This window comes from Anolis carolinensis, unplaced genomic scaffold (assembly GCF_035594765.1).
Source record: "Anolis carolinensis isolate JA03-04 unplaced genomic scaffold, rAnoCar3.1.pri scaffold_8, whole genome shotgun sequence".
NCBI lineage: Eukaryota > Metazoa > Chordata > Lepidosauria > Squamata > Dactyloidae > Anolis > Anolis carolinensis.
The window spans coordinates 2,867,643-2,895,100 of record NW_026943819.1 but is presented as its reverse complement, the minus strand read 5'-3'; the positions used below and the strand labels follow the sequence as shown (position 1 = coordinate 2,895,100).

Below are 27,458 nucleotides of genomic sequence, written 5' to 3'. Positions count from 1 at the left end.
GGATCCCAAAACCTCTTCTCTGCCCACAGTTTTTTTAAGACAGCTCCATAATCTGACCACATGGGAATCAATCACTTTCTTGAAATCACTGTACACAATGGATTATTTTCTAAGCACCACACTTTGTTTTTAACCCCCTCCCCTCCACAAATTGTACTTTTCTGTCTCCAGTTTCTCCCAAAAACACACTATTAAAATGGACCTTTTATGTCAAGGGAGCTAACTGCCTGAGAAGCAGTCCTCAGTCTGATATGAGACTTCATGGAATTAAGGAAATGATAATCTGATTCCACCCTTCCCATTAAAGCAGATACATAATTAGCAAGCACAGGCCAATTTCAAAATAACAGGGCAGACATATCCATGAATGATGGCTTTTATGTTTTTAACATACAACCCATCTTTGCACCGTTTGATGGCCAACCAAACACAATTTTGTTGGACAATTTTCACAGCGGTGTTCCGGCTGATGTCAAACGTTTTGATATTCCACAGACAGCTCTGTCGGAGCAACTGTCACAAGCTCCCCGCCACTTATGCGGAATATAAAAGACACAAATCAAGCCGCGGGAGCCTGCATGATCTCAACAATGCCAGACAAAGGGTTCGTTTCGCCTCTGGTACAAGGCTCCTATTCACCCAACGCCTCCCCCCCAAAGCAAAACTGTTTGTCATGGTGGGAGTGATAGTCCCAACAGGAGCTGCAGGGCATGCAATTATGCTTTAGAAAGCAAAACAAGGAAGATGCAGCCTTGCAGCTCCAGCTCGTATTTTAGGTTTCAGGGCAGCAATTTCTGACAGAAGGCAGAAAGCCACCCTTGCATCAGAAATCTCCTCCTCTAAACATCTGAACCTGCCTATGCACCTTTTCCATGATCTTCATTTCTCAAATGATGACTGGTGACTGGTGAGCGTCTGTGGGATGCTATTTATTTAAAGTATGTTATTAATTGCTTTTTTGTCATCCTTCCAGGTTTCATACATTTGAAAGCAGATAAAAAGTCATTTTTAAAAAATCAAGAAAGAACCAATTTTGACTGCTAGAAGCTCCTCACAGGTGCAGCCAGCATGGTTTCTCTTGCTTCACAAGTGAGATATAGGAGAAGACCTGTCTCCTACTCTCCCTCCCCAGCCTTGCCTTTTGGTACACTGGGATTTCCAGCCAGGCTTCTACTAGAAATTTCAAATTACAGGCAATCTACATTTTACAGGAGAAGAGGCCGTCTTTCAAATCTTCCAGCCTCAAGTCCCATGCTCCCCAAGGCAGAGAGGAATTTTTAATCATGAAAACTAGCTGTATTCGACTGCTACCATGTCTCTTATACATCCATTGCTTTGGCTGAGAGGGGAATAATGAAGGAAAGATATAATTATATTGTAAATGCATGTGTGTGCGTGAAGACGCTTCATAAGACCATTCTTTCATCTAATCCTGTATTGGTCTGCTCAAAGTGATGGTGAATATGACTTTGGCTTAAGATACTTCTGACTGGTAATGCTGAGCCATGGGGTTCATCACACACATCACTCTCAACAGATTTTCTTTAATTTGAAACTGATCCATTTCAATGGTAATTATTTCAACTCAGTTAACAAATTATGCCAATTATAAAAGTTAAAAAGTGTCTACACTTGAGCAGCACCAGCACTACACTTCTGCAGCAATGAAACCTCTCTGGAGGTTTATTAAACAGAGGCTGGATGGCCATCCAGGGGTGCTTTTACTGTGTGTTCCTGCCTGACTGAAGGGGGTTGGAACAGATGCCTGCGAGTCCACTGGAGTCTCCTTCTCTGGAGGTTTGTAAACAGAGCTGGATGGCTATTTACTGGGAGAAATTGGATTATGTCCTCCTTCATGGCTGAAGGGGGTTGGACTAGATGCCTGGGGGGTCTCTTCCAACTCTAGTGAAATATAGACAGCTTGGTGACACACCTAGGGACTACAGATAACACATTAGTGCGTCCCAAAACACAGTTTGGAAAGCTCTGCTTTGTGCTTCCCAGGATATGACTTGGAAAAGATGCTTTGCTTTCTTCATTCAACAAAACAAGAAGCAGCAGGACAAAACTGGAGTGCAATGTTCGAAAGCCATCTGTGATATCAGTATGTCTTTCTCCTCCATATTTTGCCTCCGTAATTAATGTTTGGGTGGAAAGAATAGGCCTCTTGTTCATTCGGTGCATCATGAAGCACAAACTGTAAGCCAAGTCTTCCACGAAGCTAAGGAAAACTGACATTGAGGACGGAAACAATAGCCAAACAAGGTCCGCCTTTGTACTCAACTGCCCCCTCCACCACAATCGGCGTTTAACAGTGCTGTCCTTAATTGCAAGTTTATGAACTCCATCTAAAAAGAAATCAAGGATTCCTTCTGTTCAAGGTCGATATGCAAAGGATAGAGTTCAGGCAAAAAATGTTGTCTGGAGGGGAGTAGGAAAACAAACCCTTCTATGCACCACATGCACTGATGATTGCTACAAAATTTCATACAATGTTCCTAGAGGCATCCAAATAGACCATTGTCTCTATAAAGTGAACTGTAATTTCTTAGCCTGCAGAAGGCCATCTTTATAAAATAAAGAAAACAATCAATCCCTTTTAGCTATCCAAAAACAGACCAAAATCAGGGTAGAATTAAGACTGCATATTAAACAACACGGATATTGGGAACAATTCACTCCAAAAGACAGTCTACCATTCAAGTATTAACCAGGACAAACCTGGCTTAGATTCTGAGATCAGACGGGATCTGCTCCCTTGAGGCAACTGGTTGCTTATGCCGTGTTCCTTCAAGTCATTTCCATGTTATAGGGTCCCTAAGACAAAACTGTAACAGGGATTTTCTTGGCAGATGAGTAACTGTATTCCAACCCACACACTGGATCAGGAAGTTCAAATCTAGTCAGTGCCAATCAGAAATCATAAAGATCAAATGTCTCAGGTAACCATCTCAGCTGCGGGAAATGAAGAGAAGTCTCAATCATTAAAACTGAACAAAACTAGCCTCAAGGAAGAAGCATGTTGCAGAAAGCTTCCAAGTCTGGCAGAAAGTCAAACCTCATTTACAACTCAAATAATTCTTAAAAACAATTATGGATAGCAAAGAGAATGAGGAGTGATCTCAGTGATGTGAGGCCCTGGAATGAAAACTTGGAGCCAACATTAATTTCAGAAACAACAGGTAAGTCTTGGGGTTGCCCTAAATCGACAGGTAACCAATGGGAAATATAGGAATCTGTGTAGAAAACAAACAGGTCAGTTGCTCCTCCAAACTATTTCACCAATCCACAGACAATATGGAGCACAGTGACTGGGGTGAGCAAGAAGCAAGCTTAAAAAGCATGCCCAGAAGAAATGAGCCCTTCTTTTTTCCCAGGAGCAACTCTGCCCTCAAATGAGCTCTGTCCACCTCCACAATTCAGACAAAAGATGCGCTGGTAACACTGCGGCTCTCCTCTTGCATTAGGCTTAACAAAAAAGCATGTTTTAGAGCTGATCGGACCTGGAGCAAGTTTTCTTGTCTGGAGACAATCTTTTCCACTGAAACAATGGCTGAAAATAATTTTAAAGATGTAAAGAGATTTTTTAAATGTAAAAAAAAGCAAACAACTGTTGCCAAGTCATGGAGTCGGTCCAAGGTTTTCTGGAAGCACTTTGTGGGCAGACAGCTGAATAGAGCCCTGTACAATTGGTGGCCCAAGCATTGAAATATTTCCGGGAGGTTTTTTTCCCTCTCCCTCCCACCACTTCTGTTCTTTGGCTGCACATTACAGTTCTGCTGCCACTGAGGAGAAACAGATCAGTTCAAAATAAAAAGAATCTGACTTTCATTTTCATCTTATCCAAACATCTTATCCATGCATATTTAGCCATCTCCACCTCATAAAATTTTAAACTTCTTGATTGATAAGAGGCTGACTACAATTGGTTTGTGCTGTTCTTGTGCTTACACTGGAAAATTTTAAATTTGTGAAACATAATCCATAAGCTAAAGACTAAAGGTGATAATGCTCTAGCTTGCTTGTCGTGGTCAAAGACAAAATTCAAAGCTCAGAAAAGCGCTTAGTGGTTTAGTAGATTTCTTGATTTTTAAGGTCAGTGATACAAAGAATTCATCTTATGAAGGAGGTGAGATTTGTGAGATATTGAGGCAATCTCTTTATCTAAGCTAAAGCTTCATCCAGAGTTTCTTGCAGAGATGTGACTTAAATCACATTTTAAAATCAATAGGGAAGCTAAGAAAGCCGATTTAGGGGGAGGTCTGAGATCAAAACAATAGTTTTAGCTTCTTAAGAGTGATATTCTTGCAGCTGCTGAGGTACGTGGAGAACTCCGTGGTCTTGTTCATCAATATTCTTTCTAATTCATTCCCAAATCAAACAGCAACTCATCAGAACTCACTCCCAGACTTGCTTGGATACACCTATGACAGCTCCGTTCTGTCTTTATTGACCCAAGCTATGCAGGAGCCCAGGCAAATTAGGTAAAGTCTAATGGCTCCAACACTAAGTGAAACAGTTCCACACTGGCAGTCCATGCAGATCATTTAACAACTGTGGAGTAGGGAAGTGATATGCCATGACCTATATCCAACCGGTGGAAGTCCACCACTCAATCAGACAAAAAGACCTTTCTAAGACAGAGCAGCCTATGGAGAATAAGCATGGCAAACCCACATAGCTCCAGAAGGTGGGCATTAGAAGGAGAACCTCTAAAGTGGAAGGTTTAGATGAAATCCAAGCTCAATGTTTTTATTTCTTTTCCTCTTTGTATTGACTTCATATTTTGTACATACTTTAGGTGTTGTCATAATAGGTCTGGAGTATATAACCAGTTCTTAGCTGCTTTACAAGGGCATTATCAGGCAATTCCTAACTGTGTGTGATACCAGCTGTGTGGCTTCATGTTGATAACACTGTTTCTTCTTAACATCAGTTGTCAGCTGCACTGAATACCTTTGTCATATCATATCATTCCTGTTGTTGTCATCATCGTCCGTATGTCACCCACATCTTCCCATGATGATGGGCACCTGCTGCATCTCTGTTGCTTGGTAACCTGGTTGGGGTGCTACCATGAGGGAGTTTGCTCTTGTCATTACTATCAGCCTCTGGGGTAGAAGCCACCTGACATTTTGTACAAGATCCCATTTCAGTAAGTCACCACAAATTATATCTCATGGTCTTGACACCTATTTCATCTTACTGATACAAGGTAATACATGCTGGAGGTTTTCTCTCATCTGATGTACAAGCAGAGCCAGAAGGAAAGGAAGGAAGGAATCCAGGACAAGGAGAGCTTCAGGACGTCTCCAAGGATATAAATCTTGAGCATTTTGAAAAGTAGAGATAAATTGTTCCCCAAGACTTACTCAGAAAATTCCTGAAAGAGTACATCATAGATCCCAACCTGATTTATCTTTTGCAGGCAGAAGAAATATGATGTATTTAGGTATTATGTCATAGCCCCAAGAGAGTCTTCCTTGTCCTTCAAAACTGTGTCAGGTGCATCCACATCTACGCACTCGTTCTGAAAAAGAAACTAAGGGTTCACGTAATGGCAGGAGAGGAATATTAGGGGAGACGTAAGCCTGCAAATTCAGTAGTGTCCTAGATTCACCCTTCTTCGTGTTCTAGTTCATGCCATTCTTTGCCCAGCTCACAATGCAGAACTGCTCTGCCAGGGAAGACAATCACCAAAAGGCTGGCAGCAGACCAGACCTGCGATTTCCTGGAGCAAAATACACAACTTTGAATCCCTCCAGGAAAGGCACCCATTGCCCTGGCATTTTCTAAAGCAAGCCCAACTCACCTCCTTATACCTCCTGCTGGAAACAGAGAAGCATGGAACCTCATTTACACATCCAACTCCTGTGCTTCTGTATATGACCAAAGCTGTGTCTGCAGTGTATGTACCTCTATCTGCCTTATCTCCTCTGACAGACACAAAAAGGCATATGGTTAGGCTCAAGTAGAAAAGAGCACAGAAAAACAAGTCCATAAACAGAAAACAAGAAAAGAACACCAATATAAAGTCGCGAGGAACAGGGAATTTCTCTACTTACAGTTTAACCAGTGAATTCATGAAGCAACCAGAGCTCGTTTTATCACAATCTCAGCTTGTAATGCTGCGACATATATCATTCCAGAATACCTTAAAACGGAATAATTTAAGAAAGATACACCTCATTTTACAACGGTTCTGTCAATAAAAGGCACTGAAACTTTGGGAATTGGTGTTATGTGCACCCCGCTCGGCTTTTCTGTTGAATAGTAAATCAGGTGCAATCTCTGAGTGCCTTTAAAAACGTTTCCAGATCTTTTACCTTAAAAGCGATGGGTGGATGGAGTTGTTTATCATCTATGATATGAAACCTTTGAGAGCTTTATAGACAAAAGCAGATGCACTTTTTATGACAACTTTAAAAACAGCAGAACAGTGTAATGAATTCCATGCCAGCATAAACAAGAAAGAAACATTATATTCTGAGAACTGGCACTGGTGCAGTGATCCGAGTGAAGGTTGAAATCCCTGATCAAGCCTAGAAACCCAGGTAATGACAAACTTCCTCTGAACATTTTTTGTCCTAAAAAAGATTGTTATAGGTCAGAGTTGACTTGAACAAAAAGTTACAGCTACTAGTGACTGTAGGAAATGTTAAAGTGAAAGGGGAGGCTACCAATTCCGACCAACTGTTGGTTTCTCCAAGATACCCCTTTTATAGTCCTATTTGAAATACATCCCAAAAGCCACAACAGTCTACAATGAATAAGGATGCTTGCAAAATTCTCCACATAGGATTTAAAAATTCCACATTACCTCAGCTGGTTTCCAAAGTGGCACCAGTAAATTAGTGATCTACCATTCTTTTTTAACCTTAGATAAGGCCCAAAGTACCATGGGCCTGGAATGTGTCATATTTCTTCCATTTGCTTTGACCAAGTTCCTTGTAATGTATCACTATACACTAATGAATATGCAATGTAACTAAATCACAGCACAATAAAGTAATTTTGATGTGATCAGAAAGCATGTACAGCTTTCCTAAAAGTTCACTTTTCTTACATTTCATATTTCAGGTACAAGAATGACAGTAGAACCTAGAGTGCTAAACTACCACATTTCCCCAAACCAATCTGCATTCCTAATACAAGCCCAGAGCACAAACCTACAGCTTAGGATTCCTCCACAGATCCTAGATCTCTGCTTCCCAAAGTGGGGCCCAAATTGATGTTTAGGGGGGCAATTCAAGAATGAGTTATTAAACACAAATATTTTGCATTTCTTATCGCTTCTAAGGGCCTCATGTACAGAATATAAATATATATTAGGACATACACATTTTAAAAACTAAAATCAGGATGGTTCCAGTGGAGAGAGGGAAATCTATTCATAGAGAAGAAGGAGTGCTGAGAGCATAGAGTGAACTAGAAAGCACATCAGCACAGAAAAGGGAGGCCCCTTTCACTCCAAACACCCCACTCCTCTCAGTGTTCTTTTCACATTACAAGCTACACAAAATAGAGAAAATGTCTTTGTTCTGCATTGTTCTAAATGTAGCAGGGAATCTGTGGGGGAAAAACCCAAAGCACAATTATTACTTCCATAGGTAAGTCAATGTTTTTGTATGATTTTTTAAAGAATATCAGTTGCAAGAAAGTTAATGTCAGGCAACAGGATATTCTCACCAAAGACACTCCATGAAGTTGGCCACTGAAGTGACCCTGAATTCAGTGCAGATGACTCAAATCCATTCGTTCTTTTATGGATGCCATGTTCTTTGGAAGCTTGTTTAGAGCAAGTTAATGGCCTTTTAGGCTTCCTCCACAAGGATAGGAGTTCACTTTTTGAATAATAAGAATTATACCTCATGGGGGAGGGGGAGATCAAGATTTTAGACATGCTTAGATAAAGCATGGACCAAAAAAAAGGTTGGTAACAACTGTCCTAAACCCATTGCACACAAAACAATCATTCCAAACTCTGGCACAGATTGCTCTTGGGTGCCACAACTGTGCAATATTATGTTACTTCAATTTTACAACTTTCTCTGTCTACCGTACATTTTTATCAGGTGAAGCACCTGATAAAACAACAACAATTTTATTGTTTGCTTAGTTTTAATTCAATGTATCTCCCAACAACCTTGATTTACACATAGCAATACCTTAAAATGCAGTGCACTGCCAGGGGCAAGATATGGTCTCCTCCTCTCAGGCAGTAAATTGAGGACGCAACAGTGCTCTGCCTTCCATCTTTGATCCCAAGAGGGCACCATCAAAATTTAAATAATTTAGTGTGCATTTTCAGCTCTTCCTACATTTCTCACTCTTGCCTCTCTATATAAAAACATAAAGGAAATAGACAAGACAAAAGAGGGGCAGGTGGAAGTGAAGCCTTTGACAAGAAGGCGCTGGGAAGGACAGTAGCCTTTCCAAGTTGATACAACCAAGCAATTATGTGGCTTTAAAACTAATTGCTTTCCTACCAACTACACACACACATGCAAAGCACACTTACGTAAGCTCATTAGGTGAGCCAGACCCAGGAGAAAAGCCACAGACATCGAAATAACATGCAGGGCGACTTTGGTTATCAGCCACTTTTGTCTCCTGGGACAGTCCTAAACCTTTACTTCATCAGGATGAAGATAATGAACTGCAGTTAGGACAACAAGCATTTTTTTGGTGAGGAGGGAGATGAACTCTTGCTCTAATGACAGCAAAAAAAAAAGTGTAACACTCAACAACCCATCATCAGCAGGCTTCGCAAATTCCATCTACTTGCTTAATCGACAAATCACACCTTTGAAAAACGATGACAGGTCTAACAGCAAGAATGCAACAAAGTAATATAAAGTGGTTTCAACAATATCAAGTACATCACCTTGCCCTAAAGTTTAATTAAACAAAAAAAGCAGAGCATCTGTCATTACCAAAATATGAGGAATTGCACACCGCCAGTGAAAGTAATCCAAAAAGGTGTGGTTGCCAATATCTACCAAAATTGTCAATTGAACAGAGGTATAGAGCAAAATTATTGTGGAAATCAGAACTGAGAATAACCATCCTACAATGAAGCAACTTGTAGAGCACCAAAAGCACACATCCTATTTTTGAATAGCGAAAAATGGAGTCAAAAGCACAGCCTGTGGGCAGGATTCTATAGATCTGGAAAATAAGTCAAAACATCTTGTTTCTCATGAAAAGCAATCCAGCCTCAGTAGGGCTTCCTCGGCTCCAACAAAAATGCAGAGATGTTTCGTTGGCAGCAGATATTCCCCAAGAGTCAGGGAGATGTGAACCAGGAGATTAGGGAAGGATCACAGGGACCAGTCCCAGTTTTGCCCACCTTGTGATATGTCAACATGACAACTGGCATATTTGGTAAATGGGCACAAACATGGACAATGCTAGTAGCAAACCAGCTTCTTAACAACATAGAATGTACTAAATATAATGTGATATAGCTAGTCCACAGCAGGAAACTGTCATGAGTTCAGAGACTATATCAGCCCACAAAACTAGAACCCCCCTTCAAGGGTGAGGGGAAGAAACCCCAATATAGGGAAACTACTGGTAATATTTGTTTGTGGGAGTATATTTGCCATTTTGGTCAAAAACAAATCTAAAACCCAACTTCAGAGGAGACACAGGGACCATGAGATGGAGCACAAACAGCCCTGGGAGACTGTATATAGCCCAACAGCCACATTTTCCCCACCCCTTCCCTTGGTGGTAATACAGTAGAGTCTCACTTATCCAAACTAAACGGGCTGGCAGAAGCTTGGATAAGCGAATATCTTGGATAATAAGGAGGGATTAAGGAAAAGCCTATTAAACATCAAATTAGGTTATGATTTTACAAATTAAGCACCAAAACATCATGTTATACAACAAATTTGACAGAAAAGTAGTTCAATGCGCAGTAATGTTATGTTGTAATTACTGTATTTACGAATTTAGCACCAAAATATCACGATATATTGAAAACATTAATTACAAAAATGGCTTGGATAATCCAGAAGCTTGTATAAGCGAAGCTTGATAAGTGAGACTCTACTGTATTTAATAATCCAAACCGTGTGTGCTCTTCCCTGGCCAGCATCATAATGGTTTCAAACTCCATCTGATCTTATTCTCTCTCTCTCTCTCATATTTAAAGCAAAACAAAGTAGAATGAAGCTTACAAGGCAGAAGAACAAAAACTGGCAACCTCAATGGATCCTGTGATGTTGCAGCAGTAACATCAATTGCTGCACAATGATAATGCCTGAAAAAATACCCTTGGGGTTCAGTTTGACAAGAGTCAATTCCATTGATCTTCAGTGCACCATTAATGATCATTCAGACAGCAACTATCTTTGACATTTTTGTTTTGCTTGCTTAAAAAAAAGGATTCAAACTCCTTAACAATTTAAGCCACCATTTGATATAACAATATAATTAAAACATGCCCAGGTCACGCCTTCTTTTTTTTAAAAAAAAACCTGAGCCTTTCAAGTTGAAAGAAAGGCCAAAAGAACAGGAGGCAGTTGCACACTAAGGTTCATTTAGCATCCAGACCGACAGATGGCAATGAATGGGGCTATGACATGTTTTACTGTCCTTGAGGGAGTAGCACTAGGAATGCAGAAAGCCTGCAATAAGCTGTTGTTTCATGGAAGAGTGGGCAAATAATATCCATTTTAAGAAAAAGCAATGTTTAAAATACTGGCATGCCAATATTTTTTATAATTAAAACAATTACAAACTCACATGAAACCAAGCATGACCTCTCGGGGATTGTTTGCCAAGCAAAAGTATTATATTGTGCCCACTATTTTAATACAGTATTCCAGATCTCTAGAAATGTTACCTCCAAGCACCAGATCAAAAGAAGAGCATTTGAATAAATGGAATTTACATGCATGCAAGTTGACTTACTAAGGACCCACTGATTCAATATGTCTACTGTAACTGGAATTAACCATTGGGTTTGGGATCTGTATAAAGATCTCTGGGAAGCCAGTGTAGAGCATTGGACCATGACCCTGGAGACCAGGTTCAAATACAGTAACTGTGCCTAATATAAACAAAATAAACAGGGAACAGAAATGGTGAAGTACTGACTCATCCAAGATATGTCACAAAATTACTAGTAAATATCTGTGTGTGTGCCATCAACTTGCATTATGGCAACACAATGAATTTCATAGGGTTTTTTCAGGTAAGGAATACTTAGGGTGGTGAGTTAGTTCATTTGAAATATAGCCTACAGCATAGATATGTATTATAGCAAATATTAGTAAATATGTATAGGCTACTTTCCCTCAAGGATGTCGAGGCAGTATATATGATGCCTTCACCATACCATATAAATTTCCCAAGATACCTGTGAGGCAGACTGGCAAGAGAAAAAGGGCTTGGCTCAGGGTCACCAGATAGATTGGAAACCCAACCACAATGGCTTTAATGCAACTCTCAGTGTTCATTTGTATGACAACTATGAAGGCATTTTTGATGATAGATCTTTCTGTTACCCAAAGAACAATGTCTGTGTGAGTCTAATATCTGGTGCCACTTGATGGCCAGGCGAGACTTATTCACCTGCAAGATCTACGGTGGTCAGAAGATTTGGCTGATATATCCATTCCCTTCAGATGTTTCTTCACAATGAATCAACCACTGGTCTATCTACACCAATACAGTGCTGGCATTATGACTGGCAGTAGCAACCCCTCTAAGAAAAATAAGGAGGCATAGGCTGCATGAAATCCCAAAATACACCAAAACATTTTCCTACAGCTCCTATTTATCCTTATATTAACACAACCCAACAGAGACCAGCAGGTCCTAAGCCAGGCATGGACAAACTTGGGCCTTTCAGGTGTTTTGGACTTCAACTCCCACAATTCCTAACAGCTGGTAGGAAAAACCTGGAGAGCCCAACTTTGCCCATGCCTGTCCTCTCTGTCCTAAGCACATTTGGTTTCAAAGATAAGCCATTAAAATCAAGTTACAGTCCTAAATCACAGCTAAACAAAATGTCTTCCTTCAAATATCATAAGTGACATTTTTTGAGTATGAAATCTGACACACACGAACCGGAGGGAAGGAAAAGATAGAGGTGGTTGTCCCTTGGCAAGCTCTCAAATGGAAGGCATCCATACTTGTCAGCTCTTGGCACCGTCTTGTCTTGGCAGCATTTACCCATTCCTGCCAATGCCCCAACACTAAAGCTGATCTACCACTGAAGTGCTTTGGAGATGCAAGTGGTAGCTGCCATAGCAGGAAATATGTTGAACAGCACAACCCTGATAACTTATATATATATCAGAAGTGAGAATGCTGGGGCTGGCAGAATTTCTAACACTCCCCCATACAAATACATTGCAACATAACATAATGATGTTCTTCTCTCATACTAGAAGAACAAACCAAATAAACAACACAAAGCAAAAAGCGGACACCCCTACAAACCATCTGCAAAGTACAGGCACCTAATTCATTCACACTCCCTTCTGCCCTCTTTTCTTGTGCAAACAGCTACCCCACCTCACTCCCATTTCCATACTAAGATCAAATTCAGCCATTTCTACACTGTATCATGAAACCAAGCAGTTTCAAAACAAAGAGAAGCCAGCGCTGTTATTACATCAACCAACAGTGCACTAATCCTGCAGGGAAAACTCGTCATTATTATTCATGCGATGTGCCATTTTCCCTCTGCTAGGTTTCAACCTGCCATCTTGTTTTCTCTATATTGCATCATCTTTAAGTAATATATTCCTTGGAGACAACATGCTTTTTTTAAATCATACAATTTGTAAAATGCACAAACACAGTGTACATAGGGAACAAACAGATAATTTTTATCCAGAGAAAAGACTCCCACTCTTTGTAATATATAATACATTGTTCACATATCCAGAATGACAGGTCTTCTCTAAGCACCCTCCTGTAAACTCCTCTTTCATCGGTTGCATGGCTGCTCACAAAACTGAGCATCTCCCAATGTTCAGTTCAAAAATCCCACACCATCGGACTGGTATGTTCTCTGAACTGTATATGGGAACTGTATTCTGGCAGGAAGAGCTGGCTCCTCGTAGCAGCCACAGTATCGGGCTGACCTGGGCTGTCCTTTGTTCAAACGGAGGACATGTTGTTTTGTCCCTGAATTCACATTATCTTTTGTTTCAAGGAAGGGGAGTACCCTCACCCTGCACTGAATCTGCGGCCCACTTTCAAAGGCTGACTCCCCGAACACACTGTGCCTTCCTCTGCCCGATTTTTGTTACTCGTTTTCTTTTGCCCTTCTGTGAAAAATCAGGCTGGCTGCTGGGGAGATCCTTTCTTCAGGTTACAAGGGTAAGCCGCCCCTCCTTTTGGGGCTCAGATGCCAAAGGCACAGCTGCGGGCGGATGGGCCAGCTCTCACGGGAATCGGAAAGCTCTTCGCCTGAATTTGATTAGTTGGAAATGACATCATGATTTATAACACAGTTTTCTAATTCTAAAGCAGTAATCTATAATGAATTAGACAAGGCTCATATAAGACCTGCTTAGCTTTGAACTGGAAATAACAGCATTATCTCGTTGGGCCCTTTTCTCCTTTACTACTCGTCACGTTTTCCGTAAAACACAGAGGCATAAACACACACAAAAGAGACAGAAAAGGGGGGGGGGGCAGAGAGAACAATGCATTCCCCCTTCCTTCAGCAACATGAGAAAAGTAAATCATAACTGTGCAAATTAAAAATTAATAGGCCCCAGACAAAGAGAAATATGTAATAAAGCAGGATTGAGAATAATTGCCTTAGCCAAGCCATTCAGCTACACAGACACACACAGAGAAAGCATTTGTTGTAAACAGGAGAAGACAGGAAATTCAGTCCATTGTAAAACATGCCTGCTCTCTATTGTTCATGCAGTTGAGAATAACATTAAAACCTCTGATATTAACTAGAATTCAAAATGAACTCTGCAATCTATGGGTGATGACTATCCTCCAACAAGGAAAAGAGAAGAGGAATATACTGTAGTTGGATTCTAGCCCAGAATCTCTCACATATTAGTTGGCCGACTTATAAAATTGCTGTCCCCTCTTTTCTCTCCTTCCCTTTCCCTATGGACTCAACACATTAAAAAGAAAACTTCTGTGGGAAATCTTTGCAGAAATAGCTAAATATCTAAGTCCAACTTCAGCTAACTTCAATGGAAAAAACATCTGACTATGCCTTGATTGTGAAGTGGTCTCTTAGAATAGAGATAATTCTTTGCTCAATTCTTTCTTGAAGGATGCAGTGTGTAAATTTAGCAATTTCCTCCCCACTGTGAGAAAGCATGTCTCCGTTTGGCACTTACCGTGAGCAAAGTTTGTACATGGGGGATTTCTTGCACAGAAACAGCATTTCCAGCACAGGAAACCAAATATTCTGCACATGCTGAAAAATGTTTCCTGCACAAAAAAATACTGGTTTCTACAAAACACGCACATGTAGAGAAATTTTGCACTTAACAATTCTTTACAGTGAAGCTTTCCAGCAGTCCATAATTCTCCTTGTTTGAGCTTTCTGACACACAAAAACACATTTCCAAAAATAACACTGGTATCAGAGCCATAAATTCTCTCCTACTTCTCCTTCATATCCAGATTGCAGGGAAATCCTTAGAAATCACCAACTATGACCTTGAATCTTCAGACAATGCAGCACAAGCAATCCAACTTAAGGCCAAATAAAAAAAGAGCCATTAAACAAACAAGGGAAGAAAAAACAAGCTGATGGCATGACTCAATAAGACATACAAGGGAAATGTGTCCTATGCTTTCAAAATGTCTCAAAATTTTACCTCTCTAGCCTTAGTCAGTATGGTCAACTGCCAGAATAGGAATTAAAGCCCACCCATTCAGAAGACACAAGACAAGGTAACGTGAATGTAGATCAGAGATGAAGTTTGGAAAGCCTTCTGGACATTGCTGGATTACAACTCGCAACCTTTGGCTAGGCCTTCTGGGACTGGGAGTCTATCCACATCTCAATCTAGATAGCTGAAATGTCCCATTGAGATAAAAACAATGGCATCCACCATCCACACTCTCCTTTGTTAGTAAGCTGGCTATAAACACTATTCCAGACCTCACTGTGTGGTACCATTAAGACTTCAAGGGTGGTTTGGTGGCAGCCTTTAATATCAAGTTCTATTACTCAGTGCTTAATAGATAAAAATATATTAATGGAATATATAAACAGGAGATTACCTCAACAAAGCACGGGTTTATTCAAGCTGAGAATGGCACCCTGGGAGGCACAAGCACAGGGACCACACAGATCTCCACAAATAAATCTTTTTTTTCATAAGTAACCTTATTTTAAAAAGATATTAACACCCAACAGCCCCTCTACCTAAAAGAAACAACACACGAGAGTGGAGTGCTGTGCACAAATCTCTCCTTACTGTAAATGGATACATTATTAAACAATTATGCAGGTTCCTAGTGAGTGAGATGCCATTAACTCAAATATTCATTTCATCTGGTAATTATGGGGATTTTTTTTAGCCTTTATATACTATGGCAGTTGCTCCCCCTCCCCCCAACTCGGCAATTGTTTTAAGTACAAAGTGTAGTAGAATGAAAGCAAAATGAAAAGAATATCCAGGCTACAGACTATGATTTTTGAAAAGAATGTTCTCATGTGTTTCATTGCATCCTCTCTATCATCTACCTCCAATGAATGCTAGATAATAAATTGGCATGCCTTCCTTCTCTTCTGAAAAACAAACCTTCTATTTGCTCAAAGAACTGATCATCTCAACACAACCAATGAAATAGACCCAGATTCTATTTGCTAAATTCCTTCTCTTGGGACCCACTTCCGTTTAGGTATGTGATATGCCCAGAGGTTTAGCAGCAGCCTTTCGGTCTCCAAACAGCCCCCTGAGAACCAAGAGATCCCCAAGTTGCAGTAACTGCAGAAATGATGTCAGCATCAAAGGTCTCACTTGGACCTCATTACAAGCAAAACAGCCTCTTTTTGTTAAAAAGGGTATCAGCAACACACAGCCCCATGCTACCAAGCCAATAAGACTGAGCAAACCTAACAGACATGCAAGCTTTCAGGAAATATGAAACTTCCCTGTAGACATGTAGCCCTTAGATTTGTTTCTTGGGAGCATGCACTTAAGTCAGATTCAAGACAAGCCAAACACTTCATTAGGTTGAAAGTTTTTTGTTTGCAAATTTCCCCTATTTCTCTCTCCATTTCTCGCCTTCCTTGTACAAGAACAGTATTGCATTTTGTGTTGTTGAAGACAACAAAAATGCAGACCAAAGGAAATGTCTGCAGCGTCTGCCAGCAACCGCAATAATTCAAGCAATCAGACTGCTAGTTGTCAGCCCTTTAAATCATCAGTCTTCAAGTGCTTATGAAAAAAAATTAAATGGCATTAAGAATAAAAACAAAATGGATTTAACAGACTTGACTATGCCAAAGGAACCACTGAGAAGCTGTGGTGAATGTGTGCTACAAAGTCCCTGAAAACGAAGAATAAAGTACTAATGAACACACCAAACAGCACAGCCAGGATTCCAAGGTTAACCATGCACTGCTCTAAATTCTACTATTACTTGTGATCAGCCATTAGATCCAACAAAACCTTGGCTTTAGTTTACACCATATGAAGCACAGTACATATGTTCCCAGCCCTCCCAGGTGAGGAAGGAAAACATAAACACTTGAAAATACCTGCAACACAGAGTCCAAAGTTTCTATTATATGAAGTAGCTGTTTGCATCCCAGTGAATAGGTCCATTTACCTTCTCACAAGGTGACTCCAGCCACTTATTTCAGAGTTGACCCTGTTCTCTTTCTTTTGCAGTCCTCATAGATCAAATGTCCATTGCAGTCTTCCTGGAAACCCAAGAGTTCCACCTTTGCTTTCTCTCAGAAGCACAGATTGACACAGTGTACATATCCAGGGATTCTACATCCACCGGTTCAATAATTTACGGCTTGAAGATATTCATACCCAATACATCCAAACAGCAATAATCGATTTTGCCATTTTGGAAAAGGGGCACAATTGGACACCATTTATAAAATGGGACCTGAGCATCCAAGGATTTTAGTATTCCGGGCATGTCCTGGAACCAAACCCCAGCAGATACCAAAGGCCAACTGTGTCTTCAGTCTGAAGAAACTGTGATTTCTCACAACGTTTAAAAATGTGGTTGAGAGATTAAGATTGTCCCGAGGCTTTTATGGTGATACCAGTGTGCCACAAGAAAACCCTTGCAAAATCCTGTATCACTTATGGGTCTGATGTTTATGCTCATACAATCATTCGTCCCTCAGAAGTGCAATCTGTTAGAAGATGGCCTGATTTATACTACAAAAAGATTACAGCTTGAAGAAGAAACAGCCACAAAACCAGAAGGAAAGCTTTACAAATCCAACCATCTTGTAGAGATCATGACATGTCTTTCCAGATACATGCTTGGCTGAATCTACCCTTCAAAAGCTATCAGCTAAAAGAGCAACAGGGAAGCAATACAGTTTGAGAGAAAGTAAGTGTGCCCAGTTTTTCAATATCATGTGCACTCAAAACAAGTCTTACAGCCAGAAATGAACAGCTTTCAGGTATAGTCGAGAGGTGGGACCTAACTTGTTAGCTGGAAGGTGCTGAGTTAAGCATTTCGAGAGACAGAATTGCAAATCAAAGACAGCAAATGCAAGCTCCATTTAAACAAACCAACATGTAGAATGCACATTTCCAAAACATACATAAAGTTCCAAGGAAGAAAAGAAGAACACATCGCCCTTAGATTAATTATGCCATCCTTTCAGGATCACAGGCATCCAAAATCTGTCTTAAAATGAAAGCTTGAACATTACAATAATTTTAGGATACTTTCCAAACGAATATAACTGCACCAGCTACTTCAGGCAAGGATTTTACTCTACTACAATACAGTACTCAATGTCATTATATTGCTTTGGAGCCTGCCATAACTTAAAGGTAGTTTAAGACCAAACAGGGAAATGTCTGTAAGTTGCAAATTAAATTGACACATCCACTTGGGATGCTAACCTGGCACCAAGGATGATATCTCTGAGACACTGGACATGCACAGTTCCATTTGCCCAGGCTTTTAACATGTAAAATCATTTTATTAGCTTATCAGCCTGAAGCAACATATGACTAGAAGCACAACACTTGTGTTCAGAATACAAGGAGGGAAAGGACAAAAAAAGGCTCCTGTCCTTGATTGTGCCGAGAGACAAAAGAAACCCCTGACATCACTTTGCTTGCACTGGAAAGATAAGGCAACAATTACCATCATGTAGCAGGAAACCCCAAGAGCCCCTGCAGGTATAGCAATGATTCTGACAAAAACACAGTGTATAAAAACTTTGGATTTTGAAATAGTTATTGCATACAGAAAGGCTTAAACCTGCCACAACTGGTCATGTTCAGAAGTTCCTTTAAGGAGAACGGGCACAGATGTGTCTGTCTTGCATGTGTCAAAGGGTCCAAAAGTTTTAGACAGCAATCTAAGGATCATCTCATTATACAACTGACCATAATATTTCTTCAACCAGCAGCAACAAAACTCCAACCATTTACTAATATTAACCACAACTTGTGAAACAGGCTGCTAAAAAGATCAGCCTTAGTCCTTGAAGATCAGTGATCCTTGACAAGGAAAGCCAAAGCAGGAGAACACTGAGACCTACAAAAAAGTAATTGGGTGTAAGGAAATGCCTTGCTAAAAACTCCAGATGTAACATCAATCACCAGGGACAAAGGCAAAAATCAGTAAGTTCCTGCCAGTGAACCTTTAAAGGTTGACTGGTGTTTGTGAAACCCAATACAAAGCTATGATTAAGGGGAAATCTCAGAAAAGCCATGTGAAATATGATGGGTTGCAAGAATATGCTGCAAACTAAAAACTGTAAAGGCAAGATTGAACAGCTCACATAGACATACACTCTTAGATGTTTGCATGTGCATGAATGTCAAATCATTCAAGTGAATTGCAAACTAGTTCCTGGAGAATATCTGCTAGCCAGAACTAAGTTATAAGATGTTAGACTTGTTGAATAAAATCGAAACAGAATTTCACATTTCCAGAGTAAATATGAAAACATCAGGCACCTGACATTTATCCAACCCTGACTTTCTATCTTATCACTCTCTAATTAACCTCCAAAACAATTTTGGAATTTCACCCAAATGCAGGCTGCTGGTAAGCCCAAACTTAGACCATTTGCCGTTACTGTCTTGCAAACACACACTCACACAAAGACAGTAATTACACATGTTTCCTGATCCAGTGCAATGCCAGGCAAGAGATATTTTTAGCCCTAATCCATTTAAAGTGCTAAATTCCCAGGGAATCAACAGCAATGCTTCACTCATCACCCCAGCAGCATCCGTATGGCCACTACACTCAGCCTCAAGCTTGCAAAACCAAAGAATGAAGCCTTCTTAGTCCAGTTTGCATTCACTTGGACCACTACCACTGCGTCCTGCATCCCAGTCCACTGCTGTTCCAAATATACACTTCTATGATTCTATAACATTGGCATCACAGCTAAAATGCAGGACACCACAATTTCCCAAGATATTTGTCCTTTCAACCACAAGACACATTTTTATTCATCAGTTTGCTAATGGTTCCTGGATTGAACATCACACATTCACAGAAGTTTCTGGAGACTGTTTTATGCCACCTTCATGGTGAAATAATGGTTCAGCCAAGCTCACTGTGATGGACCATCAAAAGGAAGCCTCATGATCACTTACACATGAACTTCCTCATAAAACCTGATGACTTGTGGCTTCATCTGGGAGGGGAACTCCACCTGCTGTGTATGTCTGTTCCTACTTTTCATATATGGTGGATTTGCCATGGAATATACCTATGAAAACCTAATAACTTGCATCCCTTGGTACAACTGATCTCACAAACACACAAATAACGTTTTCAGAGAAGAGTGGTTGGCCTTACACTGCTGTTCCTGGACAAACTTGGAAGTTCCTGGCCATTACTTCCCTTCCACATCATTTTCTCTAGTACCCAAGGTTTGTTTTTCAGTTCAATTTTTCAAAATTCTGATTTTCAGCCTGTTTTACCTTTTCTTTGCTCCAGCGTCAAATAGCTTTCCTTGTGGATCCATTAATTTCGCAGCTTTAAATTTTAAAGTGTAAGGACCTTAATGGAACTGTTGTACTTTATTAATGGCATGAGCCACTTAAGAGACTACTCAAAAACAGGGTGCAAATTAGACAGACAGATACAGCTAGGCAATTTTTTTCGTATCTCTTATCTCTAGTGATGGATAAAGCGAAGAGAAACATATTTCTAAGAGAAAAAAGAGAAAACACAAGATGACACAAAGCCAAAGTAAGATGAAGTGTATTCAGTGGGATTTCAAAAATCCACATGCGTCTCTCCAATGGCCTTCCTAGCTTGGTAAAATTCCAGTTACATGGCACCAGAGCCTCACCGAGATGGCTGCAGCAACAATTACAATGTCCTCTACTGTACAGTACTGCTATAAGCCAGTGAACCTTTGGGCACTGTGGGAGCCATAACATGCTCAAGGATGCCACGTAAATATGTCTCCATAGCAACTGCGGAGATGTATTGAACTCTCATGGTTTACCAATTGATTTTATGATCCACAAAGGGATCAGAGTGTGCAACAAAGCGAGCAGAAAGGTCCCCATCGGAGAGAAAGCCAGCCTCAAAGCCATGGCAAACGCAAAGGACACTACAGCACAGGCTTATCAAAGGGTTACCAATATCCATCTGGAATAATTAAATCTTCTTAATGGCATGCAACTACCTAGTCGGACTTCCTTATTCGTTTATTCCAATAATTTCTGTCATAGCTTTCACCAAAGAGGCTAACGGAATTCACAGCATAATGAAGCAACCAGTAAACACAAGCAAAATTCATATAAAGACAATAACAGAAACTGTATAGCGGGGTCCTGTTTTTAATCAATCCTGACCACAAAATCGAAAGGAATTGTCCTTCAGAAGAAAGCATGCTGCCCCACACCCACCTGGCTTTGTGAGCTGAGGAGATCTCATTGCCATGCCCAGGTGCCCTCATCTGAAAGAGCAGTGGAGCCTGTGAGCAATGTGCAGATTTATGTGACCCTCAGCCTCTGGTGCCATTACTCTTTCCATATAATCGTAAAATAGTTGACAAGGAGAACAGGTGGGAGTGATCATCCCTCTGAGAAAGAGAGGCAGGGGGGCATTCCACAATGACAATCAGGACTATTGGAAAGGCTGGGATCTCTATTTTGAAAATACAGTAAGCTATACATCCCTGCCCACCAAAGCTAACATTACCTGCTCAGAATAAATACAAAGACCAAATTCTACGTCCCAATAAACTATATATGTATTACTATTATAACAATAATCAAGTGAGTTGCAGGCTCCCTACTCCCATTTCTTCACATATATTTTCTTTGCAGGACAGCTATGAAGGAACGAGGAGAGTTCCTGAAGTATAAAGGTATAGCAATGACTACTAAGGCTAAGATGACCCATGCCATTGTATTTCCCATTTCTATGTTTGATTGTGAAAGCTAGAAAGCAAAGAAAGGGAAAGGGAAAAATAATCTACTCATTTAAAGCTCTCCTGATCGTATTTCAAAGACTCCTGGCAAATATGTTCTTTCCATTATTATCCATGAGGTTATGACATTTCTACAGAATTCTATTTTAACAATCAGAACATTGAAATATTTATAAAAGAACATAATTCTTGCTATTTTTCAAGGTTTTAAGTAGTACTAGAATACTTCAGAGGAAGAGAAATACATTTATGATTAATTTCGTAACAGTTGACCATTTACAAAAGGACAGATTTCAGCATATAAGTGAAAGAAATCTCATAAAACATGAGACCAACTGGACTGCTAAAACAAAATCCCCAGCATTCTCTGTAATGTATCCATTCCTTAATCAAAGACAACAGAAATATTCAGTTTGGTTGCTTTGACTAATTTCAAGGAAGATCTTTCAAAGGTTCATGCAGCTTCACCTTAAAGGTGAATATCAAAGCTTTCTCTGCAATATGTACCTATTCAAGCACAAGTAACTCCTTTAAAAAAAACCTTACTGCTTTATATTGTTTCATCTGCAACCTTGTAAAATCCACACAAGTCAGGCCTATGTAATAACTTGAAGCATAACTAAAGTCATTTTACAAGGAGAAAACATAGAAAAATGTGTACTGACCACCAAAACGCACGTGACCATGGGTCTGAGGCAGTTCTGTGGCATAGCATGTAAGGAAAAGGCCACAGAGGTCAGTATCCACAGAGATAGGTGTCTTTGCTAGGTTGGCAGCCCAGGGCAGTGGCCAAGGAGGCCGCCCACGAAAGAAAGCCCAAAGCAAGGTGGGCAGATAATGAAACACCACCCTTTCCTAACACAAAGTGGACTACATGTCTCAGTAACGCAGTGCTTTCCCTGAAACAATCCCTCCAAAATCCCTCTCCAGTTTTGGAACCAGGGAACAGGAACCGTTATGCAGCAACTATTTCATTCATCCTTATATTTCTAAGGATACGAGAAGCCTCACCGTGTTCACTAAACAGTGCAGCATGCATGCCATGGTAAGCATTGCCTGGGCTGGGGGATAGAATGTGGGAACCAAACAAAACAATTGGAGTAAGTCAGGCCAAAAGAAACGCTGAGACCTCTCGAAGCCCACCATGCAAATCCAAGCTCCAGTGAACCCCTGCTCTGGGGCAACGGAAGCAAGGGTATGGGGACACTGGGTGGCTTGTCTGTTTGGCATGGTTTTAAATTGTCACAAACAGCTTTGGAGATAACAGGTTAGCAATAAATGGGTTCTGGAGAGGATTGCTAATGGGCAGGGCATGGAAATTGGTGTGTTGCATGCTCAACATCCTTGTGTTAACCTCTTGCAGTAGATCTTTACTCTGGAGCTTCTGCATTGGGGATGCCAGGGAGCATTGTTCCATGGAAACAGGACGATCTCCTGCTCCTCCCAATGGCATCACGGCCGCCCCCCTCTTAACCCTCCATGCCCCACATTCAGGCTGCTCACAAGCTCCATGTTCAACCGAGTGGCCAATCGGGGGCTTGTCCATCCACAAAACACTGCTGTAATTCTCCCGCTTTCAGCTTCTTCACTTGAATGAAAGAAAAACCCTATTCAGAACTACAATTACAACCCTCTCCTCGCCCTGTTCTTTCCTCCCTCCCCTTTCAACACACTGTGAGACTCCTCTGTGTAGGCAAAAGCCTTTCAAGGGGTGATTAATATGCAAAGACAGGCTGCTTTTTCGGAGCATGTGAAGAACCGTCAACAACCATTGCTTTTAATTTATTTGTTTCTACAATTGTTCCTACTCCTTTTCAAGCACAAGACCGTTCATCTAAAAAAAAGAAAACCTCAGAGGTTTCTTCAATTATTCCCACTCCTTTTCAAGCACAAGATCATTCAGTAGCACCAAACATTTAGACCAATTTGTCAATATTTTGTAAACAAATCCAAATTAGCTTATCCTGCTGTCTTTAAAAAAAACAACAACAACGGCAACATTGTCATAGTTAATCCACCAAACAAAACTGTAATCCGTAACATTTGGAAACTGCAAAGAAATGTATTTAAACATTAACATGGTAATGGGAAGGGTTTTTTTTATGAAAGACTGATTATTTCTTCAAAATGATATATGATTGCAAAACACAGGACAATAGTAGTGATTTTAATGTTACTCATCACACAAGTGATGGCATTTTCAGAAAATGACTGTTAGGAAAGATTAACGGATTTAGATGTGAGAAACAAGAAAACACGGACACAAACACAGACTTTTTTTTAAAAAAATCACCTTTTGTCTATAAAAAGCTGTTTAGTAAGAATCTAAAAACTGGAGACCTAACAAACCATACTAAACCAAAGCCTATGAAGTCCATTGTTCTAATTCATACAATATAGCAACCAAGCAGATATTTTTGGGGCATGTATGTCCAAAAAAGATTGCACCGGTGCATGGAAGTCCCATTCTCTGCAATGGCTAACAGTCATTAGTAGACATCCTCCATAAGCACCTATGTCTAGTAAGCCTGGATTTCAAGTAACTCATCATTCACCTATTTTAAATGCAAGGCAGATGTACAAAGGGGGCTCAGATTGCAAATATGGAGTTGCTGTCTCCTTTGGGGCAAGCTTATGCTTGAACAGAGAGAAAATGATGGGTCCATGACTGCATTGAAATCTGATATTGTCTCATTGCCCAATGATGGCACACGCTGTGCAGAAGGATGTCAAGGGATGTACTTAAGACTCTCTTGGCAGCTGTTCAAGACCTTCACGACTTTTGGGGAGTCCCATCTCTACATATAAAGTTTGTGTTACACTTGTTTTATCCAAATGGATAAAACTGTTCATGTGTTACTAAAACACAATGCATTGTCAATGTTCATCCTTTTCCGTGCCAGCAAAATAAAAATGTAAAATATACACACCAATCTTTAACGTCAGCACATTTCAGCAAGAGAGCGTAAAACAAACACAATGCATTCAGCCAGATTAATAGCAGTGAAATCCCAATACTGCTACACTTGATTCAATTTTTACTATGAATTAAAACTCACAATTGCCAGATGAAATTCTTTTCTATTCTTTTTTTAAGTGCAGTTTAAAAATATTCTTATCCAAGCCTTTTCAATAGAGTGTCATCACAAAGACACGATCTATTTCCAAACCACTGCTTAATAAGAGGATCCCTGCCTGCCAGTTGCTCTGTCTTCCAAGAATTTTATTTCAATTGTTATTTTGAAGGCTCATGTGTCAGCAAACTGGCTCTGGTCCCAAAAGCCTTTAAAAATCCAACAGCCCCGTGGAATGAGCAGCAAAGAAGCAATAGACCTTCCAAATGTTCATTCAATGACCGATGAAAATAGACAGAATTTGGGGTCGGGAACCTCTCCTTTGGACTGCTGTTCGAGTTGCTCAAACTGGTGCCCCATTAAGCCAGGACATCCCATCCACCCACTCACTCCTCCTCGCATTACACTTCTGCAGATCTCTGCAGCTGCTGCCTCTCTTCCTGAGACCCAGAGTGGAACCAGCCGGAAAACTAATCTCTGCCAGGTGCCACATTGCAAAGGCCTAATCAGTGTCAAACCTGTTTTTGTACCAATTTTGTTTAGATACCATCCTCCAGACTTGTGCAGGAGAAATCTGCTGCTGTAAAGAAAGAACTCATTCTCAGAATGTGTATATAAGTTCAGGGGGAGGCTGCATCTTGATGCTCAATATTGAAGATGTGCTTTTATCTGAGTGGGTTTCCAATAGGCCATTTGTACATGGTTATCGACAGCCTGGGTTAAACAAAAGACAAGTCAAATCTGACATGGGCTGAAGAATAAAAACCAGCTGAATCACTCTTGAAATTTACCAAGTGCAAAGCTTGCACTTCTCACCAAATTTTGGATCAGAGCAAAACAGTCCTGTATCTCGTCATTCTTTGGCTCAGCCTAGGTGCTAACAGAGGGAAAACGTTCTCCCCATTTACTTGCCTTTTTACATACATTATATCACCCTAATTTGTCAATTTACCTTATATGGGAGCTGCACCAGAACCCCATCCCCCCTCCATACGCATTCCAGGGCCCCTTTTTGGCAGCTCTAACAGGTCTGCAATGTCGTTTTTTATGGTATTGTAACCAGAACTGCACACACTCTTTTCACATACTGGTCTTGAGGCATTATGATATTGACAGTTGTATCCTTGATTCCTTTCCTAATAATTTCTAACATGGAATTTGCTTTTTTTTCTCAACGGCCAAACACTGGGTCAAAGCCTACATTGGCCAATCCACAACAACTACCAAAGGTCTCTTAGTCAACACAAGGTTAGAGTATAAACTTATTTCCTCGAGTCTAATGCACCATCGAATCTAATGTGCACCTCAATTTTCAAAATCTTGAAACCAAAAAAGTATTTCCTGCCGAATGTAATGTGAAGAGGCCAAAAGTGCACTCCTTGTAAATTGGCCATTGCCGATGTTGCCTACTTGGAATTCCTCCTTTAAAAACAAAAGTGTTAGAAGACCAAAGCTTCCAGCTATGGAAAAGGCAACCTTGGGAAGCATCTATGCAGGTAACAGTGGGGCTGTGAAACAGTTATAAATGCAGTATATTAGACACCTTTGAAAACTGGCCATTTGGCAGTCGGGGTAGCATCAAAAGGCAAAGCTGCTAATGAGCAGCTGCAAGAGAGAGAAGGAGCAATTCAACACTACAAACAGGAAAGGGCATAATGGCACCACTGCCAAGCCCAGCTCATTTACATCACTTTGCATCAGCAACGCGCTGAAGGTTTTTGGCCCTACCTTTTGTCCAACAAAGGACAACAATCCGGTAGAAATCTGACCTTCTATGATTGGATTATTGCATAAAAGGTATGCAAAGACTTCTGCTTTCAAAGGTGTGGGGCACAATACAGTGCAATTCCAACCTAATTCTCATCCCAATTAAGGGAAAACACTGCTCTCCAAATTGGAAATTCTAACAGCTAGACATAAAAAAACCATAAGGGAGATTGAACGAGGACACATGGTTTCTATCAGAGCCAGATCTAGAACAATCTAAGGTAGGTCCTGCCTTTGTGCTGGCTTCTACCACTCAAAAGCACCTCTACACAGCATAAGTGTCTGACATTTCCATTCATGACACAAATAAAATTATATTTTAAGGTCTTAATGCCACCTCTGTGATCTAATCAAAATGCCACAATTGCTAAAATCATATGTAATATTCCCAGAATCCAATTATGAGTCCCAACTAACCCATGGGATCAAAGAGAGGGAAGTAAGTGCTTTTTTGGGGGGAGGTTGTTTCAATATTATATCATCATTTGCTAAAGCCCCACTTCACTCGCATGAGTGTCAATTTTTAGGTCAAGATACCTATAACAGCAGCAATAACAATTACAGTAACAGCAACCATTATATACAAACACAGATGATTTGAATCCTTTACTTAGTTACCTCATTTGTTCTAACAACCTTGTAAAATAACTGTAATTAGTCTTGATTTAGCAGCTAGAAATCAAATAAGAAAAACATTCACTTCAGTAAATCTATGCCAACTGCAGGACGTAAACTGAAAGCTACATCATGTATCCTAAACATAATCTGTTAAAATAAAATCCAACCGATTTAGAAACATAATTCCATACACAAATTATACTTATAATTCTATCAACGTACACCAGTCTTCAGATGTGTTTGGCTACTGCTTCCTGCAATCTGCAATTGGAAAAGTCGCTGACTATGTGCAATGAAATACAATCAACACATAGGGCTGGAGGGTACTAAAATATGGCTGATGTAAACAAAAGGGAGAGGGGAGATGTGAATCAAAATGGAGCCTGGATGGTTCTTGGCCAGCATCATTCACC

The 27,458-nt window shown here is 40.3% G+C and overlaps 1 protein-coding gene and 1 long non-coding RNA gene across 19 annotated transcripts in view; one reads left to right on the top strand and one right to left on the bottom strand.

Moving 5' to 3' along the window:
* Positions 1-27,458, bottom strand: part of ncam1 (neural cell adhesion molecule 1) — a 182,179-nt gene that overhangs the window by 134,110 nt on the left and 20,611 nt on the right. The window lies entirely within an intron of this gene.
* LOC103280312 (uncharacterized) lies at positions 13,206-20,832 on the top strand. The gene is made up of 2 exons (XR_010000437.1): positions 13,206-13,350; positions 16,860-20,832. It is a non-coding gene; the product is annotated as an uncharacterized LOC103280312 (long non-coding RNA).